Raw genomic sequence first — 12,195 nt, forward strand, 5'->3', positions numbered from 1 at the left:
TGCATCAAAACTTCCAAAATATTATATGCATTATTAAAGTTGTTGGAATACTTGTACAAAGCCTAAATAAGGTTTATTGCCATTTTACGATCTAGTCCACAGTAATAATTGGTTTTATGAAAAACGATGATAACTTTGAATTTTATTGCCACAACTGCCATCTTAGAATATTATTATTCACATAAATAACGCTTTTATGTGTAGATATAATATCTGTAATTGATAATTCGTTTATCATTGCTATTTAATAATTATTAGTAATACTCGTATGTTTAGTTTATGACGCCAGTCTAACAGAGATAAGTCATAGATTTTTGTGGCATTCAAATTCACTAGCACCGGTTGTTAATTTTAAATATTTAACTAAGCTTGTATTTTTAAAAATTGTATCATATCAAAAATAAAAATGAAACTAAAATTCCTAATTTTAGTAATACTTAAGAATAAAATGTTTTAAAAAATGACTTTAAATTAAAATTTATGAATTTTAAATAGTAACTCCATTGGTTTCTAGATGATTTTGTTATGCAGTAACACAGATTTAACCAAAACATTTGTATGAATGTGTATTAAAAATTTGGCTTCTTGTCTAGAGAATTTGTTGACGACCCTAGAATATTTGAGAAAGGGTATTTTGTTTGATTTATCAAAACATTCTGAGTAGTAACAAGTAGTCTAATGATTTTCAGATACTTGTAACTGTACCGGTGTAATTGTTACGGGGAATAACTTTATCTTGTTATGCGTCCTTATCCCAGTTAAGAAGAAGGAAATTTCGGACCCTCGAATGAGAAAGGAAGGGAGTGTGTGACAACTGACAAGCTTTAGTTCTAGATAATATAACCCTCGGCCACGGCCGGTAATCTCATCGTGGATATCTGCCTTAATTAATTGGCCCTGTCTTAAACTTTAATTGGTTCCGTGCGTCTTATTGGATATCTTGTCCGAACAATTTTCGCAGTAACGACTATACTAGTTCTTAGACAACTCTGACATATAATGTGTATAATGGACTGGAGCCGAGGGAGTTTTCAATTTCTAGAAGTTGTTTCTGAATTTGAAGGGAAGCTATTTTGTCGAATTACAAGTTGTCCGTTTTTGTTATTGTTGTTAAACAGACAGCATCAGTGCTGTTTAATAGTAATGTAATCCGAATACTAGTATTGGTCATATGTAACTACTAGAGAGTGGACTCAATAATATTATACTACAGCAATGAGATCATAGCTAAGTATTATAATTCGTGATATAGCTTACACCGAGGCAACATTATTAGACACTCTCGTGTTGCTAAAATAAACACTCATAAATCTCATTGTGAATAATCAATATATCTTTCAGCATTAAGTTTTGAAAAATTTAGTGTGTATGTCCACACGCGTTACAAGCTCATAGCAGCAAGACCTCGGCCATTCTTTCTATCGCCCTACCCTATTGTGAACGTGTCAGACTTGAAGAAAAAAATTACTCGTGCGGCATAGTACTTAGAGCTATTCACGTGTTTCGTCTGGTTGGTGAAGGCATGCGTCTGTAAAAAAACGGCCGTTGTTGCGCAACATGAGAACACTGACCTCCCTCAACCGACCGAATATAAGCGCACAACGGATTATTATTATTATTATATTCAGTATGCAAATCCCTCGAGTCGCTCCAAATCCATTATGCCATCCCCACGTAATAATAAAGAAAAAAAAGACAGGGGTTCTTATAGTCTCTTTCATCTGGAAACTTCATGCCGGTTCTTATTCAATCAATTTCATCGTTAAACTTTTATTACGGACAGACAAGGTGTGCACTACATATTTTTTTACGTCTGTGAATACTTCAAATCAGACTCGACATATTTTCTATTGCTCAATTAAAAAATGTCCTTTTTCCAATAACCATAAGTAAGTAATTTTAGACACCCTACGTTAGTCTAGGTGAATGTCCGGTCAGTTGAGTGTTTATCTTCCTACTAAATTATAATGTAATTGGTGAGGTTCCCACGAGGCATATTACTGTACTTTAATCTCAAAGATCCAATCGTTATTTAATTAATATAAAATGATAGTTTAGAAATTTTATAACAGTACAAATAACTAGAAAGAAAATAAAGTCGACAAGATTTAGCTATCGTATAAACTCCACAATTTTTTTATTTTTTAGAGCAATCAAAACTAAAGTTTCTTAAGTTTTCGTTAAAATTTTCATTTATATTTTTGACTTAATGATAAAGTAAATTTTAAAAATAATCTTTACTATGAAAAATATTTACACCACGGAAAAAAATGAAATGATACATTAATTTAATTTCTATTTTATTTTTTGTTCAATTATAAATATAAAAATATTTTTAATTAACTAATGTGTCTAAAAATTATCAATGTCTTTCAAAAAATATCACTAGTTTATTTTTAGCTATTTGATACCTTAAACAATATTTAATGAGTAATAGGTAAATTTGAATTTAACCCATTATGTTTACTAATTTGCTTAAGCTATTTATCCAACACCAAACTTCGGTTGACCAAACGAGTTTTAACTCATTATCATATTGTTTTAATTATTTCAAGACGTTACGTCCCGACGAACTTTGTTTACTAAAATAAAAACTACCGTAACACAACCGTTTTAGTACACGTGCACGGGAAACTCGTGTGCAATTTTGTCTTCATTGCCATCACGTGCAAAACCGACTAGCAGATCTTTTTCTTTTAGATCTACATATTATATTTGTTGTATTCTAATATTATACCTATTATCTCTATAAAATGTTTAATATTCACACATGTTTTTTTTTTAATACGTACACTGTTGCTTCATCTAATTTTTTTGAATTAATCATTACTGAATTCAATATAAAACGGCTTAAAAGTTTAAATCAGGTTTACGCCAACAAAACTGTTTGGTCAGGCAAGTTGAAGGGATGTCAATATCTGTAGAGTTCCATGAATAATATTAATAATCCCTTGGAGCTGTGCATGAATTTTATAATAATAATTTGAACATATTTGTTTATTAAAAACAATACCTTAGTCGGACCCCTGCGTTCTTTATAATCCTTTAGTCTATACCAAGCTGCTATATTATGATCGTTAATCCTTCACAAATATGTCCCTTCACTAAAAACCACACCCAACCTTTTGTGGTTTTCTGTCTTTGTACCATAGTATAAAAACAAAATATTTACAAAATGATTATAAATACTAACTTTACACTATTTAAAAAAAATATATTTCTATAAAAAAAAAACCATGTTCCAATTCAATGAAATTTATTATTAAAACCCAATTTAGTAAAGTCTGTGACATGGCACAGTGAGAATCGGTATACAAGAGCCCTTTATAGATTGAAATCTGACAATAATTAAAATTGTTGTCATATGTCGCTTTGATGCAATTGTACTCAGAGAAAGTTCGATTATTTTAAACTTTAATAGTGATTATAATATTGATATTGTTGATCAGTAGGAATAGAAATTGAAATTTATCATGAGTCTTTGGTTGCTAGACTATATATTCTTTTGTGAAGAGGAAAACTCTAAAACTTCTTTTTAAAATGGTTTTTTGTTTACTAATATATGAAAAACCTTCCCTACGAATATTTTTATTTAACAACTATTAAATATAATTTATTTTTATTTTCAGTAAAAGATGCTATTTTTAAAGGCGGAATATCATCTCGTTTTTACATTTTTGGACTAATGTATAAATACTAATGATAAAAAATAATTATTAATTATTAATAATTAAGTAAAAAGTAAGAACAATTAAGCTGCATTTTTTTTAAAACAATTTTCGATTTCTTTGACAACGTTAAGAACATATTTAATAGAAATTATTTGTAGTAATAAACAAGTTATATATTTAAAAAAAATTCAAAATATGGAAATCTTTATGATAAGTTGTCATAGTGTTAATAGAATTTTGAAATTCAATTTGTTTTATTTTTTCAATTTTTTTTGCATTTTATATATTTTTTTTTTTATGTTTTGTTAGTTGTTCAAAAACTAAAAACCTCTCCTCCAATAAATATTTTAATGTAGATCACGATTAATTAATGCAAAAAATTGAGAAGCCATAAAAATAAAAAAAATTGAGAACCCTTAAAAATAAAAAACATTGAAAAACCATAGAAATGTAAAAAATTAATATTCCAAAATATGCAAAAAATTGGGAAGCCATAGATGTAAAAAAATTGAAAATAGCTTGATTTAAATGTTCTCTGGATAATTTTTAATATTTTGTTCATAACACTCTAACATCAAGTAAATAATGATTAATTTTCATCACAATTTTGCAATAAATATTTACTACTCTATATAATTTTAAAGCTCGATTAAATCATTTGAACTATTTATGATATTTTAAAGTATCATTAATAAATAAAGAACAAGTAGAAATTTGATTAACAAATCAAAATAATATTTTTTTATATTGAAACCTTAGGTAATTTCCTTTCGTTTGATATCGTTTTTTTTGAAAATCTAAAACTTATTCTGCTGGCAAGGGGGATTTAAAATAGCAACTTTTTTACAAAAACTAACTTTTTCAACTTAATTTTTGAAAATGTTCCGGAAATACTGCGTCCTTTAAACATATATCAAATTAAAGCTTATTTTATGTACTATAAAATGAAAAAAAAAAATTTGTCCCGACACCTTATCTTCTATGTGCAAATGGCTGTCGAAATTATAAAAAAAATGTAATATTTGCGATAAAAATCACCTTTTATAACGATGTTTTTTGTACTTAAAACTGCCATAACTTTTTCAAATATTAACTAATCAAAATAATATTTCTTTATATTGAAACCTTAGGTAATTTTCTTTCATTTGATATCATTTTTTTTTGAAAATCTAACACTTATTCTGCTCATGGGGGGGATTTAAAATAGCAACTTTTTTACAAAAACTAACTTTTTCAACTTAATTTTTGAAAATGTTCCGGAAATACTGCGTCCTTTAAACATATATCAAATTAAAGCTTATTTTATGTACTATAAAATGAAAAAAAAAATTTGTCCCGACGACCTATCTTCTATGCGCAAATGGCTACCGTATTCAAAAATATGCTATTTTTCTATTAAAATTCTAGGTTTTGTATTTTATTTTATTTTAAAATATCTTATTAGGAGAATATATTGACTTTCATGAATATTATATAATTTAATTGACATAGAATAAAGGTCATAAGACATAAGAAATTAAACTTATTAAATTTTTTTTACTTTTTTATTTTCATACTAAATTTAATAATTATAATTAGTATTTATTCATATATTATATTTTAAAATCGAAGAACTACTAATTAGGATATAATCAAAGAAATAAGAGTTGATGTTGCTTTTGGAATAATCCACCAATTTCTCTAAATGAAACACTATCTACAGATTTGCATCGAAGCGTTTCTTATGATAGTGATTTTAATCACTGTCAGATATCATCTATACTTGTCCCATCTATGACTTGTCTACACTGTGCCTCGACCCCACTGTGCTACCGTTGCGAATAAAAAAAATATGATATTTTAAAGTATCATTAATAAATAAAGAACAAGTAGAAATTCACTCTTTATTACATTTCAATTAATTCAGTTGGTTTTTAAGCAGCGTGAATTATAGAAGAAGATACGTGGAGTTCTTGAGGTCTAGTAACCTGTAATGGTATAACTAACACATCACACTTACCCTCTGCCAAATTGATTTGCGCTTAATGTTATTTACTGTTACATTGTATAAATGTATAGATTAAAAATTAATTTATTTTAACAAATCATTGTTATTATAAATTTTATTGTAAAAAAAATTATTCCTTAAGGTAGATTTTCGGAGTAAAAAGTTAATAGGTGACTATTATTATTATTGTCTACTATTTAATAAAATATTGACTGTACGATAAACAGTTTTGTATAATTACTTTTTGAGTTAATATGATTTGTAATTATATTTATTTTTAATTAACCAATGGTGCATAACGTAAAAGAATTCTTATGTGTGCATTGTGATAAAAATTAGATTGTTGCTAAATTTTAGTCCGCTTCTCAATTTTTCTAAATCTCCAAATGCAATTTTAAAAAGTAATAACACTTAACTGATTATTGATCATTCAAATTTCTTTTTAAACCATTTTTTATTTAATAATAAAAAAATAAAATTGGTTCACACATTTAAATCTCATAAGTTTTATTTAAATTCTGCATATAGGATTAATTTTTCATTAAATAAACTTCATATTTACAATTGTTTATAAAAACAACTTATAATTTATATATTATTATAAAAGTTTATTATTTAACGAAGAATGGATGGTAGTATACTGAATATCTCATATTGTATACTTTTTAATAAAACCTTAATTTTTACAGTAAATAATTAAATTATATACATTTTATGAATTGAAATATCTAAAAATAAAAATATATTATTAACATAAAGCATGTAAATTTGATAAATTTTTAACTAATAGTAAATCATGATAAATGATTTACCTTATTTTTATATAGAATAATTGTTTAAAATTAACTTATCTTATTAAGTCGGTAGATAGCAGCACTAAATCAAGTTTTTGTATAGAATCGCGATTTAAAAATATTTATTTTTATTCAACTTTTTATTTTATTATTCTATATAAGAATTGATAAATTTTGGATCAGTTAATTTTTGACCCAAATACTAATGAAGTAATTTGATATTATGTTTAAAAGACAAATTTAACAATTTAACTCTGATAGTAATAAATAAGTCTGCTAACGTCAGTAAAAGAAATGAAAATTAAAAAGAATAATATATAATTATAAATATATTATTGTACTAGTCTTCACTTAATTGGAACTCCATTTCTGAATCTAACAAATGTTGAATACCGAGCTAACATACTTTGGCTCAATAAACCGTCATTATGATGGCATAGTGAATCCGAGTGCAGTGTTAGTGACTTGGAAGCAAAGTACTATATAAAATATAAATTATTTTAAACTAAAAAAATTATACAATAACGATTTGTATATAATTAAATATACGCAAAATAAACCAAGTAAACAAATAAAATACGTTTAAACCGAACGAATTACAAAATAATTTGTTGGATTTTTCTTGACTAACATTGGGTAGTTCTGGTGAAAATAACAGAAAACTTAATTTTTTTACTATATTAAAAAGTATTTTTATCTGACAATTTTTAACAATTAAAAATTAGTTTATTAAAAAACAAAAATTATTAATTGAAAATTAAATTTTCCTGTTAAAAAATAAATTAGCAATACAACTGCATCTAGTATACATAACTGTAGGTGTAATACTTAATACATATATTTACATTGTTCAATCCTTTTGTTTAAATAAACTGTGAGAACTACACTTTCAAATGAATAAAAACTACTTTTAGCTTCGATGTAAAACTGAGAAGGGATTTATTTTACTATGATGTGTTTATTTATTTTTTTGTTTTTTGTTTTTGTGCCTGTCACTACTTTTTCTCAGCTTTCACTGGACCGATTTTTTCAATGAGACGTCATAAGATTACAAACCGTATCAAGTTGAAGATAATACCCTTAAAAATTGAACATTTTTTCCCTCATTCCCCGTAACTGGTAAAAATTCACCAAAAAATTACGATTTTTTAAATCTTTAAATTTCGACATTTTTTTCACTTTTTTTCTAAAAATTGCCATAACTAATTAAAAAATGAACAAATCAAAATAATCATTTTTTATATTGAAATATTGAGTAATTCCCTTCTATTTGATATAATATTTTTGAAAGTCTGACCCTTTATCTGCCCACAAAAGGGGATTCAATGTAGCAACTTTTTCAATTTAACTTTTGAAAATGTTCCGGAAATACTACATCCTTTAAACATATTTCAAATGAAAGTTTATGTTACTTACTATAAATTAAAAAAAAAAAACCAACGACCTATCTTCTACGTGCAAATAGCAGTCGAAGTAGAACAAAAAATAGGAGTTAAGTTTGCTTTTGGAATAATCCATCAATTTCTTAGAATTAAACACTATCTACAAATTTGCATCGAAGCGTTTTTTATGATAGTGCTTTTAATCATTGACAGATATCATATATACTTTTTCCAACTATGCTACATCCATACTGTGCCACAATCCCACTGTGCTACCGTTTTTTAACTTCTTCTTTACCAAAAAAAAAATTTTAAAATTACTATTCTTTATTAAAAATAATTGACATGTACTTTAATTTATAAAATTATATCTGCTTAATAATTCTCATTTAAATTCAAATTACATTTTTTCGTCTTCCATTAACACAAGTAAGATGTTTTATTTGTGGAAGTGAGTTGCGCGCGAATTTCAACTGATCTCACGTCGGTAATTCTTCTGGGTGAATGATTGCAAAATGAGGTACAACATTGGAATATATTTCATACTTACACGCTTTCAATATACATGTATAAATTGCCTTGAGGGCGTTTGTGTGTCGTACACATGCAATTTAACTTTCGTTGCAAATCATTCGTGATTTAAGTACATTATGTGTATTGATAGAAAGCAGTGTTTTTGTCATTTATGTGTTTACCGTTCATCGAGAACGCAAGTTAATGATTTGTTTACTAGCAGAGATAGAGACACGCGTCGTATACGAAATATACCTTGAAGCTATTTAAAACTATTCACTAAAGAGCGTAAAAGTTTATCAGAAACATTTTTTTTTAGTATGTAAAATTAGAGATTGAAATTTTTTCTACGACATTTAAGTGTCAAAGACACATACAATGAAAAATCATTTTTCGTTAAAAAGCGATAAATTAGTAATGTAGCATATTTAAACTTTATCAAACAAATAAAATTTGAAATAGATAACATCATATGTTATACTATTTAGGTTTTTATAAATACATATTTTAAATTAAATAATTTTTAATTTCTCACCATAAAAAGTCAATTTGGTATTGTAAATATTTTCAGAAATCGCATTATCATCCTTAAAGACAGCGCCAATTGTTTGATCGTTTTTCATTGAAGACTGTACGACGCAACGAGACAGATGTCATTCAAAAACGATAGTTTTGCATAATTCCATTAGAAGAGGCGGTTATGCCGAAAGTACATTATATTATTGTTCTGGATTTTGCCAGCGTGTTCGCAATGAATTCGCTAACGATTCTCAAGACTAGATGGTAAAACGGAAACAAGATTGCACTGGTGCAAATTGTTCGAAACGATTCGGTAGAAAATTGTTCATTAGCGTCACGTCGTTTCTTTTTAAGAGTTTTTACCCCTCTGTCTATGCCCAATGTTCGTGGGTCTCTTGACTTTTCTCGAATCACTGCTCTTACTTGGTTTAATACAATATCAAATTAAGCGCGCATTTATGAATTATTCAAAAAGACGTTTAAAGTTTAACCGGAACGTCGTGCACTTATACATTGAGTAATATATGTCGAATGCGTGTTTTGTGTAGCGTTTTTAGTCTTATTCACTGTCAACTTATATTTATGGAATTATTATAATTTTGACTTATTGGTTTAATGATTATTGACTAGAAATTTCGATAATTTATCATATTTAATAACAATTCGCATGAAAAACCTTGCTATAAAATCAAATAGCAAAATAGAGAGATATTTATTTGAGCTAAAATCTAAGCGCATTGCAGTATATGCGACTTTTTAATCCCTTGATCTCTGTTTCTTCTTAAGATGGGCTTTTGGAATTTGAAACATAAATTAAGCTTAGTATCTTAGAATTCTGACAAAAATTTACTCATTAATGTATAGACATTTTTAAACTTGAAAGTTGTAGAGTTTTCTTTTTTGTTACTGACGGACTCATTTAGTTGAATGAAAACAAAACGTAAAATAAATTATAATGGATTAAAATATCATAAGGAGAATTGAAAAAAGTCACATTGAATACAGTAAATGTGGAGAAATATTTCATCACTTAACCAATCTACGGATTATGAAAAAATTGATATTTTTTCATGTGCTCAAATAGATTTTAAAATACTCCTTAAATTTTATTATTCTTTGTATTGTCAAAAACAATATAAAACATATTATTAATTCTGAATTTAATTAAAAAACAATAATAGTTTTTTCGTTATTGAATAGATCGCTTACTAATACTCAGTACTGCTATGGTGAAGTACTATTTTATTGTACTACGTTTCAGCTTTCGTCACTAGTTGTTCATTTTAAACCGAATGAAAGGGAGAGGACACTTCACAGTCAAACCATTTGTTCCTGCAAAAGGGTCTTTATTCGTGTCCAGCAGCTTTTGTCGTAAGACTTTGGCGACGGATGGCCGGACAAAAGCTATGGTCTCATTTTGATGATAATTGTAAATATAAAACGAGAATTAAATTCGAGTGCAGACTTTTATTCACTCCTGTTAAATTCAAAATCAAATACACAACCCTACAGTACTGATAGAAGGTATGGGTCATTGTAGGCTGTGTTGACCGTTCGGATTGACCCGAACTATTGTACTATTTTAGCGTGACATTTTCCGGGTTTTCCAGTGGTGACACTGTCGACATTTCTACATCAATTCCTCTGGGGAAGTAATTGAAGGATTAAAAGGCGCAAGAGGTGATTTTGTATTTTAATGCATGGCATAGTGAAATTCTCTTGTGAGGTTTAATAATGGAATGGAATGTTAAATAAATTGCCCGAAATAGATCAGCAATTATAGTCCTTTCAGCATGCGTAATCATATCATTTACAAAATTTTTATAAAATATATTGAAATACATTTAAATCATATATGAGGGGTTTAATGCAAAAAAAATTTATCCAACTAAAATATAATAACTAAGTTAAGCATAATCAATTATAATTGATAATAAATCTTAGTAAGGGATTGAAGAATATTGGTAAGTTCTTTATAATACTATAAAAAATTTAAATGTTTATGTAATTAATTAAATTAGTATAAGTTTATGTCATTTTTTATTTCTAAATTCCTTGTTTATCAATAATTGTATAATAACTTCTGTATGAACTGATTTAAATTTGTAATTCTGATTTCTTAGCTTTTATCTTACCTGTATTGATTATGTAAACTGTTCTGAGACAAAATTGGGCGTATACCCATTAATAAATAAATAAATAAAAACCCAGCACAGGAGGGGCGCGGCACAGTGGTGACGTGGCATAGTTGGATCAAGTATAATGATATCTGACAGTGATTAAAATCACTATCAAAAATAAACGCTTCGATGCAAATCTTTAGATAGTGTTTAATTTTAAAAAAAATGGTGTTTTATTCCAAAAGTTATTTGATCTGCTGGTTCCTTATTAATATCTCGATTAAGATAAAGTATGTCGAATGAAAAAGGGTTTATTAAAAAATATTATTTCTCATAAAAAAATTGTGTGGATCCATAAACTTTTCAATAAAATCGAGAATTTTCCAGAGGTCAAATTTTTTTTTTTCAAATTAAAGTATATTACATAAGTTTCAATTTAAGATATATATAAAACTGTCAGACCTTCCGGAACACTTTCAAAAGTTAAGTTGAAAAAGTTCTACTTTCTATATGCATTTTTTATATTTGAAGCCCCCCCATATATAGGGAAATAGTTTGATTTAAAAAAAAAGTATATCCAATGAAAGATGTATATAAATACTACTTCTCATGAAAAAATTGTATTGATCCATACATTTTTTAAAAAGTTATAGCACTTTAAAGTAAAAAATGTAAATTATAAAATCGAAAATTTTCACACAAAAATAGCATTCGGTAGCCGTTTTCACCATGAAGACAAGTCCAGATGTCAATTTTTTTTTTCAAATTAAAGTACATTATATTAGCTTTAATTTAAGATATATATAAAAGTGTCAGACCTTCCGGAACATTTTCAAAAGTTAAGTTGAAAAAGTTAATTTTTTGTGAAAAAGTTGTCGTTTTAAATCCCCCCCTGTGGGCAGAAAAAAGGTCAAATTTACAAAAAAAATATACCAAATGATAGGTAAAGACATCAAGCATCTATAAAAGAAAGAATTATATTGATATGTTCATTTTTAAAAAAGTTACGGCAGTTTTTAGTAAAAAAAATTGAAAAAATTTCGAAAATTAGCGATTTTTAAATTTGTAATTTTTTCGGAGATTTGCCCCATTTACGGGGAACGAGGGAAATTTTTTCAATTTTGAAGGGTAATGTCTTCGACTAGATACAATTTGTGATCTTTTGACGTATCGTTGAAAGAAATCCGTTCGGTGAGAGCTGAGAAAAAG

The 12,195-nt window shown here is 27.0% G+C and overlaps 1 protein-coding gene across 5 annotated transcripts in view; it reads left to right on the forward strand.

Annotated features, from left to right (window-relative positions):
- The window catches only part of LOC126901990 (uncharacterized), a 137,373-nt gene that overhangs the window by 80,066 nt on the left and 45,112 nt on the right, over positions 1-12,195 (forward strand). The window lies entirely within an intron of this gene.

The sequence above is a fragment of the Daktulosphaira vitifoliae genome, unplaced genomic scaffold (assembly GCF_025091365.1).
Source record: "Daktulosphaira vitifoliae isolate Bord-2020 unplaced genomic scaffold, ASM2509136v1 Scaffold_3, whole genome shotgun sequence".
Lineage (NCBI taxonomy): Eukaryota > Metazoa > Arthropoda > Insecta > Hemiptera > Phylloxeridae > Daktulosphaira > Daktulosphaira vitifoliae.